The sequence below is a fragment of the Notolabrus celidotus genome, chromosome 18, assembly GCF_009762535.1.
Source record: "Notolabrus celidotus isolate fNotCel1 chromosome 18, fNotCel1.pri, whole genome shotgun sequence".
Taxonomy (NCBI): domain Eukaryota; kingdom Metazoa; phylum Chordata; class Actinopteri; order Labriformes; family Labridae; genus Notolabrus; species Notolabrus celidotus.
The window spans coordinates 1417442-1426893 of record NC_048289.1 but is presented as its reverse complement, the minus strand read 5'-3'; the positions used below and the strand labels follow the sequence as shown (position 1 = coordinate 1426893).

Sequence of the window (9452 nt, the reverse complement as noted above, 5' to 3'; positions counted from 1 at the left end):
AGGGAAGGGGGCAAATCAAATATAAAGGTCAAGATACCAACGAAGAAGAAAATGACCGGAAGATGAGGCTGCACATCAAAAATACATCAAAAATACTTATTCTAAAACACTTTTAGAAAAAGAAATATACAAAGAGGCTCCACACACACACACACACACACACACAGGTATACTTTGTGTAATTATAAAGAAATAATAATTAATATTGCATTTTAACCCTGTTACATCTGGACTAAATGAAGCATCTCTTCTAGCTGTTGGACCACCACCCGACAGCTGACGTGACCCTCTGCTCTCTGATGAAGCACTTTTCCTCTGGATGGTTTTGAGCCTCCATGCTAGGTAACCACTGCCGCTTTCTGCATCGTAGAAATGCTCCTTTAAAACAATAAAATAATTAGTAATGAAAACAGCACCAGTTCATTACAATTATTGTAAGGTGGAAATATAACAGAATTACCTGGGCGGTCTAAATGTTTTGGACACTGGACTACATGACAAAGCAACAATCAAGTGTAACAACTTTACATATGATATCTAATTTTAAGTGCGTTTTTGAAAATTCAATATGGTAGCACTGGTGTGATCACTCATTTGTTTTAATGGACTTAGCTTTACATTTTTTGTCCATGGTAGGAATAATTGGTTTCAACAAACAAGAACTTAAGAAATTTAAAAGCAGGGCCGGCTCTTCCAATAGGCAATATAGGCAAATGCTAAGGGCGCCGTGGCCTCTAGGGGGCGCCACAAAAGAGGGAAAAAATACCTTAAATATAATTGTATTAAAACTAGTTATTACTATTAACTCTTCAAATGGAAAAGCTCACATTGATTCAAATGTAAAGCAATGGGGCGGCGGCGGCGTCCCCCCCCCCCCTCCTCCTCCCCCTCCTCCTCCTCCTCCTCCTCCTCCTCCTCCTCCGGCTGATCGTTACCTGCTCGCTCTCTGTGGGGGGAGGGGCGAATTTATTGATGTGACCCCAGAAAACATGTCAAAACGACCGAAACTGTCCGGAGCACAGGGGAGAAAAAAAAGAAAAGAAGAGCAGGAAAGAAGAAAGAAAAAAAGGAAAGCTGAAAGAAGCTTTTCTAAGCTTAAACTCATTAAAACATACCTGAGGTCTACAATGATGCAAACTCGTCTCACTGGACTTTCAATTATCAGCATAAATCATGTGGTCTCCAGTGAGGTGTCATATGACGATGTCATAGATGACTTTGCTGGGAGAAAAGCTGGGAAAGTACAGCTGTAGCAGGAGAGGGGAGGCTGAGTAGGTAGTGGATGCAGTAATTAAAATCCACCACTAGAGGTCTCTAAAATGCCTGTTTTGTACATAGTTTTGTAAATAGTTGTAGAAAGGTTTTTTATATAGCTTTTGTATATATTTTATTTAGTTTTTGTATATAGTTATTGCAGAGTGTAAATGTAGCCTATGCATATAGTTTTTGTGAGCAAACTGTGTGGTTATTTAAATTGTTTGATGTTGATTGTTTTATTTGTAATTTATTACTATCATTATTGTTATTATTATTATTGTTATTATTATTATTATTCACTTATTTACAAGTTTTTATTGTGTAGTTAGGGTATTTATATTTTATTTCATATTTTTTTGTATTTAAGTATGTAAATTTGGTGACATGTTACCTTACAAATTAAAGACATTGATAAAAGCAATGCTATTCGATTTCTTTTGTAAGTGCATGTTAATCGCCGATGGAGGGGGGGGCGCCATTTAAAATCTCGCCTAGGGCACCACATTGGGTAGAGCCGGCTCTGTTTAAAAGGCTTACATATCCATTTTTAGAGTAAGGATCCATCAGGTAAGGAAAGATGGCAACTCTGCCTCGGGCATATGTCTCTCGCACACGCCTTGGCGGTGATGTCCTACCAAGAGCAAAGTGAATAAGCATATTAATTTCTATGCTCTCAAAGAGCATTGAGAATTTAAGAACAGGACTTAACAAATATTGATGTTTTCTCAACAAGAATGGAAAAATGGCCTGACAGGTCAAATGTCACAAGCATTGGAAAAATGTTCTTCCTGAAAAGGCAATCTAATTTACCCGTAAGTTTCAGTCATGTCTGCAGTAAGGATGTTAATTATCTGTCGTCATGAGGAGTCTGTCAGATTTTTTGTCCGGTTGTATTCCCTGACAATGCGGTCTCCACCTGGTTTCTTGGTCAGTGCAGATTCAACCACCTGTGAAAGGACATAGGGGAAGACAAGCAAACAATCATTCAAATTCAAGTACACCTGAACAGTTGATTTCTACACTCTAGAATAATAATCAAAAACTGTGCAATTCCCAAAGGAAGCTGTCACAACAAACAAAGTTAGGACATCAACTTCTGCCTTCTGCCGTTTTCTGGCAGGGCTGGGATCCTCATCCAGAATGATTGTATCATCAGAGCTGCAGGCTGAACATTCCAGCGGTGAATTGGTTACGACATCGAGCAGTGCACCAGCAGATGAAGATGGTCCTGAGTAACAGTCAGATGGAGCTGTCCCCTGGAAACCTAAGTGTAGTTTAGGAGAGAAAAAAAAAAGAACACCTGCCAGTTATCAGCTTTTCACAATGCTGAAACTGTGTCTTAATCATCATTCCAAGGACTTAGCTGGAGGAGGGTAATCAGGACAGAACAAGTTTACCATTGTCAAATCTGATGGTAAATATGCCAGCATTGGGTTGCTGAACAATCTCTTCAAAGATGTCTGGATCAATCTCAGTTCCTGTCTCATCAAAGACTTTGACACCTTCGCTGACAGGTGCCATGGAGGACTTCATGAAAGCTTAGGGAATAAACAAAAATAGGGAGTCACTCAATATGAAGTGCCCAAGAGTTATAAGAGGTATACCACCTCCATGATACCTTCAAATCATGCCATTCTAATCAGGTTGCATGGTCTTCCCTAACAAGTTTTACAAAAACTCAGTGTACCATTGATAGGACACTGAGGTGAGAAAAAGTCAGCCCTTGATCACTATGACCTTTGGAGATGCTCCTGAGGAGCTTGCTGAAAACTGAGCGATTTTTCATTTGAAAACACAACGATGTGCATTTTTAAAAGTCAAAAACTGGCACTTCCATTTTATTTTGTACTATGTGTGACTGATGGCTTACCAGAACTCAAAAATGCATCAAGGCTGGGTTCAGTGATCTTGACATACTTCTGTTCACTATTGATCTTTGTTTTAATCAACATGATGGCATCTGTAAAATAAAATATATATATATATTTATTATAATCAACAAAAAGGCACTTCAATCAATCAATCAATCAGTCAATCTTTATTTGTATAGCGCCAAATCACAACAAACGTTATCTCAAGACGCTTTTACAAACATAGGAGGTCTAGACCACACTATGTCAAATTATGAACAGAGACCCAACACCAAGACAGGGTAAGACTCAGTCTGACCCCACCTTAATCCACCATGAGCATTGCACCTCACAGAATTTAGCTAGTTACAGTGGTGAGGAAAAACTTCCTTTTAACAGGCAGAAACCTCGAGCAGAACCAGACTCATGTTAGACAGCCATCATGCCTCGACCGAGTTGGGTCTGAAAAGACAGATAGAGGGGAGTAAGAGAGAGAGAAGTGATAGTGATGAGACGAGTCGTAGAAGCTGTTGCCGCTGGAGTCCAGCACGTCCGTATCAGCTGGAGTCTGGAACGTCCACAGCAGGAGGACGTCTCCGGCAGCTCAGAGGAACCTACGAGACAAGGGAGCTCAGGGACTCCAGAAAGGTCTATGGTTAGTAACTTTAATGGGACAGGCAGAGTTAAAGTAAGTGATGAAGGGGTTGGGGGGAAGAAGGTGAGCTAGGATCCCAGTGTGTCAGTGTGCCAGTTCCCCCGGCAGTCTAGGCCTATAGCAGCATGACAAAAGCTGGTCCAAGCCTGATCCAGCTTAACTATAAGCTTTATCAAAAAGGAAAGTTTTAAGTCTACTCTTAAAAGTGGAGAGGGTGTCTGCCTCCCGGACCCTGACTGGTAGATGATTCCAAAGGCAGTTGCATCAGCTCCTGTTTGCATACTCAGGTAGATAGTATTGCTCGTTTGGGATTTAAAATCCCTAACAAAATTTGTCTAATTTAAAATGAAGATCTCAGGACTATTTTAAGTCTTTGAGGTGTGCATGCACAAACTATTTTAACATGTAGGTAAACAAAGACTAATGCTAAAATCAACTTATATCTAATGTTACTTACCATCACCAGATCATAACATGGAATGGACAAATCTGTAAAAAAACAAAAAATATAAAAAAATTAAAAGGAATAAAGGGGAAAAGTAATTTTGTGCCCATTCATTTCTGACTACAAACTACAGCTGTGATAGACATGATAGCAGGGTTTCCTCACATGGAAGATCTTTTGATGCTCAGTAAAAACAAATCAAGGGAGAAAATTCAAATATTGAGAAACCGTCTGTATCTCTAAATAAGATCACAAAATGCTATAACAGTAATTTTACACTCCAGTACATAAACCAATATTTGATAATATTTCAATCATTGCTTGGTTTATGATAAAGCCAATAAATCCTCAAATTGTGTGCATGTACATCATGAACCAGACAGTTATTCAGGTCAGACCCCCACATCAACTGAAAATCAGTCCATTATTTTTGTGGAAATGTCAATGAAAATATGCTGTTATGTTAAATGATTAATACTTATCAGCATTAACACAGGACACACATTCTGCTCACTGTCAGAGGGGTTGTTTGCCTCACAAGCAAGACAGCTTTAAAAGTTGTGCGCTGTTAATTTGTCTGTGATACCCACTGAGGTAAGAGTAAAGCATATAGTGCATTTAAAATCAACCTGACAGCAATTCATGGTGTCTTCTTGTCACTGAACAAAAAATTCTCCTTAAAGGTGACATATCATGCAAAATTGACTTTTTAATGGTTCTCTACCTGAAATATGTGTCCCTGGCATGTCTACAAACCCCCCGAGAATGAAAAAAATCCATTCTGCCCCTGTTCTGATTTCTCCACCTTTCTGTAAATGTGTGTGAAACCAGCCGTTTCAGACTTCAGTGTTTTTGTTACGTAACAACAATATCCGGTCTGTCACGGAGTCAGAGCTCGGAGCTTGTTCAGCCCATAGACTGTATAAAATAATACTGAATCCCCTCCTCCGTTTTTCATTACCTGCACACATGTGTGCTAACAAGGAGCTTAGGAGGGAGGCATGCTAGTTGTAGGCTGTCTTAATAAACACAAAGGTCGGTTTTACTCCCCACGTCTGCAGATTTGAAGATCTAGTGGATGATTTTTATTTATCATGGATAAGTGCTAGCGCTAGTTAGCATAGCTACATGTCGTAGCTGTAGCTGTAGCTGTAGCTGTAGCTGTAGCTGTAGCTGTAGCTGTAGCTGTAGCTGTAGCTGTAGCTGTAGCTGTAGCTGTAGCTGTAGCTGTAGCTGTGTACCAAGACACACGTCGACATACTGACAAATGAAACAACAAGAAACACTAAATCTGTGACCAATCCTTCAGAAAAGGTCCCGCTGCCTTTCTGGCAGAGGTCGGTTTTACTCCCCACGTCTGCAGATTTGAAGATCTAGTGGATCATTTTTATTTATCATGGGTAAGTGTTAGCGCTAGTTAGCATAGCCACATAGCTACATGTTCGTAGCTGTGTATCAAGACACACGTCTACATACTGATAAATAAAACAACAAGAAACACTAAATCTGTGACCAATCCTTCAGAAAGGTCCTGCTGCAGGCGCCTCTCCATCAGGATCAGATTCTGGATCAGATTCAGAGGGTTGAAGTAACGCGGGTCTGTGAGCAGCCGTGTATATTCAGCCAACATGTAAACATTAGATCAACGTGCTGGAGAGCCGAGGGCACATCCACTTCCTGAGGGGGCGTGGTCAGAGAGAAAACAGACTGTTCTGAGGAGGACTGATGAAGAGGGATTTTCAGGCAGACCAAAATCTGATTTCAAAGTGTTTTTTTGAGCATAAACTTTAAAGACATGTTTTGGGGACCTTTTAGACCAGGGGTGTCCAAAGTACGGCCCGGGGGCCAATTGCAGCCCCAGGTCCATTTTTTTATGGCCCCAAGCTTCCATCTTAAATTGTGTTATTTATAGCAAAGAAATTAATCACAGTTTCTTTCTACAAACAAAACTAAAGTCAATCCAGAAATGTCTCAAAAAGCTTCATATGGACTACCTGTCTAAAGCCAAAGCTCTGGGAATTCTGCAAGACGGCAATAAAGAAGAAACATAAGAACTCTTAAAGTTGACAAGTTTTCAAATTAATGTTTTTATCATGATGTGAAAATGTTCTTGATGAACACTAAAACTCCAGAAGACACAAAAGAGGACACAAGACAAGATCAAATTATGAAATTGTGCAGAAAAGGCTAAATTTGGTGCATCAAAAATGTTCAGAACTCAGGAAAATAACTATTTTATTCTTAAAATGTTGTCTACTGGTCAGAAAGGTCTTAAAAACCACATAAAAAAGAAGTGTGATGGAATCTAGATCATGATCCTGCCATAGGAAAATAATGATACAATATTTTTCCCACATTGCCAGACCCTAATGAGAAACATTTTCCTCCAGAAGAAGATAACATTTGCTCATGTGTACATGGCTTGTAGAGAACTGAGGACTTCCTAGTTGCTGATTTATTGAGACAACATTTAAAATGATTGTTATTAAATGAATATTTCATATATAACTTTTGGGATTCCTAAGTCTCAGTAGGAGCCACGGGCCCTGAGGTATTCTGACAACATCATATGTGGCCCTCTTTGAAAAAAGTTTGGACACCCCTGTCTTAGACCAATATATATTGATGAAAAAAGCGTGATATGTCACCTTTAAAAGATATTTGCTTTTTTTATGCCTGCTGAATAGGTTTGATTATAAGTTTGATAAAGTATTGACTTCTTACTTGAAGAGAGAGAGATGTTTTTTATCGCACATTAACGAGCGTAGCTGTCACAAAGTACAGTTAACTCCAAGTTTAACTCTCTCCACCCTCCAGCCTCTCTCAGTGCTGTCTGTGCTAGGCGTGTGTGAGAGGAGCTGGGGAGCGCGCAGCCGCAGTAAGAAAAAAAAAATGAAACGAAACCTTAAAAGAACCGATGAACGAACAGCCCACAAACACCACAGTCATATATAATTAAACTGCAGATTTGACTCCCAGTTTCTAATTTGAGATATTGATAACTTGTGGTTATTGATAACTTTAACTTTATGATACTGAAACATCACAGTGAAGTAACATGCGAGTGTTAACCTAACTTCAAGAGGTGGATTTGAATGGGCTGTGAAAGCAGAAGCCAACATAAACTAATAAAAGACGGTAACGATTCAAACAAATGTCCTAGAACCCGTTAATAAAAGATAGTTTTCACCTTGGACTGCCGCGCACCATAGACTGTGCCGCGCACGCTACCCCACATGACTGCTCCAAATATTAGCTAATTAAGCTAAGTCCCCACACCTGCAGTCTCAAACACTTCACTAGATTCTGTGAACGTAAAAAAGAATGAAACACAACCATCCCCCCACATTAACAACATTAAAGGTGACATATCACGCTTTATTCATCAATATATATTGGTCTAAGAGGTCCCCAAAACATGTCTTTAAAGTTTATGCTCAAAAAAACACTTTGAAATCAGATTTTGGTCTGCCTGAAAAACCCTCTTCTTCAGTCCTCCTCAGAACACTCTGTTTTCTCTCTGACCACGCCCCCTCAGGAAGTGGATGTGGCCTCGGCTCTCCAGCACGTTGATCTAATGTTTACATGTTGGCTGAATATACACGGCTGCTCAGAGATCGCGTTACTTCAACCCTCTGAATCTGATCCAGAATCTGATCCTGACGGAGAGGCGCCTGTAGCAGGACCTTTCTGAACGATTGGTCACAGATTTAGTGTTTCTTGTTGTTTTATTTATCAGTATGTCGACGTGTGTCTTGGTACACAGCTACAGCTACAGCTATGAACATGTAGCTATGTGGCTATGCTAATTAGCGCTAGCACTTATCCATGACAAATAAAAATCATCCACTAGATCTTCAAATCTGCAGACGTGGGGAGTAAAACCGACCTTTGTGTTTATTAAGACAGACTACAACTAGCATGCCTCCCTCCTAAGCTCCTTGTTAGCACACATTAGTGCAGGTAATGAAAAACAGAGGAGGGGTTCAGTATTATTTTATACAGTCTATGGGCTGAACAAGCTCCGAGCTCTGACTTCCTGTTACAGACCGGATATTGTTGTTACGTAACAAAAACACTGAAGTCTGAAACGGCTGGTTTCACACACATTTACAGAAAGGTGGAGAAATCAGAACAGGGGCAGAATGGATTCTTTTCATTCTCAAGGGGTTTGTAGACATGCCAGGGAAACATATTTCAGGTAGAGAACCATTAAAAAGTCCTTTTTGCATGATATGTCACCTTTAATGTTACCGCCGACACTTTTTACTTAAGCATTGACTATTTAGTGCACATTAGCTTACTCACACTTAAGCTAGCCATCGTCACTGCAGCCCTTTGAAACTCGGTAAACTGACACACAAACCTGTGCGGAGTGTATACTGAAAAAAAGTAGTGAAATGATCTGCAAAGCTGTGCTGAAATCTAACAATAGTTGGTGAAAAATGTAATTAGAAGAGACTTACTGCGGTCTTCCGATGAGACAAGTTGGCGATGTGAAACTCCTAGTGGGTTTGAGACGGTGGTTTGAACTGAGCCTGAGGGGGGCGGGGCTTTCCAGAGTACTTCACGTCTTCCCCAAGCGGCAACCTCCGGTCTAAAAATATGAGTCAATGCGGAAGTGTTAAAAGCTGCAGTTCATCGAGGATCCGCTTGAGGCTGGCTCAGGAAGTACCAGAAGTCACATACACATGAATGGGGAAAAGCCGATCTTTGCAGCATTAATAAACATGTTTACAGCCTGGTACAAAAGATGAGTGTAGTCTGAATAGCTCATTTCTCGATGTCCTCTCACTGTGAGGGGGGTGAATTTTTTTCTAATTCGGCAATTTGGAAGATATTGAGATTACCAGTCTTCCAATGAGAGGAACAGCTGCCTGCGGGAACACTGTAGCTGTTAGCTAGGAGGCTCAAAGCCCGCCTCTTTACGTCACACTGGCTCGACAGAAGCAATATGGCTGCCGCAGCCGATTGGTCTCAGAAACAGCTCTTCAGAAACAGATGGGTGACGTCACGGATACTACGTCCATATTTTTTACAGTCTATGGTCTTCCCAGAGTACTTTTAACACTAGGCCATTTAACTCTGAAATTTTTGACCAACACTAGGGTGCATGTTACTCAAGCTGTTGTTAAAATAACTCAGAGAGAGTATCTGAACTTTATCACTGCATTTTTAACACTGCTGAATTTACTGTGTAGGACTCACTCTGGTTTCCAATAAAACTTCATGTTACAAGTGTAGG

At 40.3% G+C, this 9452-nt stretch overlaps 1 long non-coding RNA gene across 1 annotated transcript; it reads right to left on the bottom strand.

The window, feature by feature from the left end:
- Nucleotides 1–3127: 3127 nt before the first annotated feature.
- Nucleotides 3128–8788, bottom strand: LOC117830527. Its single transcript, XR_004634794.1, has 3 exons — nucleotides 8674–8788; nucleotides 4220–4251; nucleotides 3128–3217 (listed from the first exon to the last, which is right to left on the bottom strand). It is a non-coding gene; the product is annotated as an uncharacterized LOC117830527 (long non-coding RNA).
- Between the last annotated feature and the right edge of the window lie 664 nt (nucleotides 8789–9452).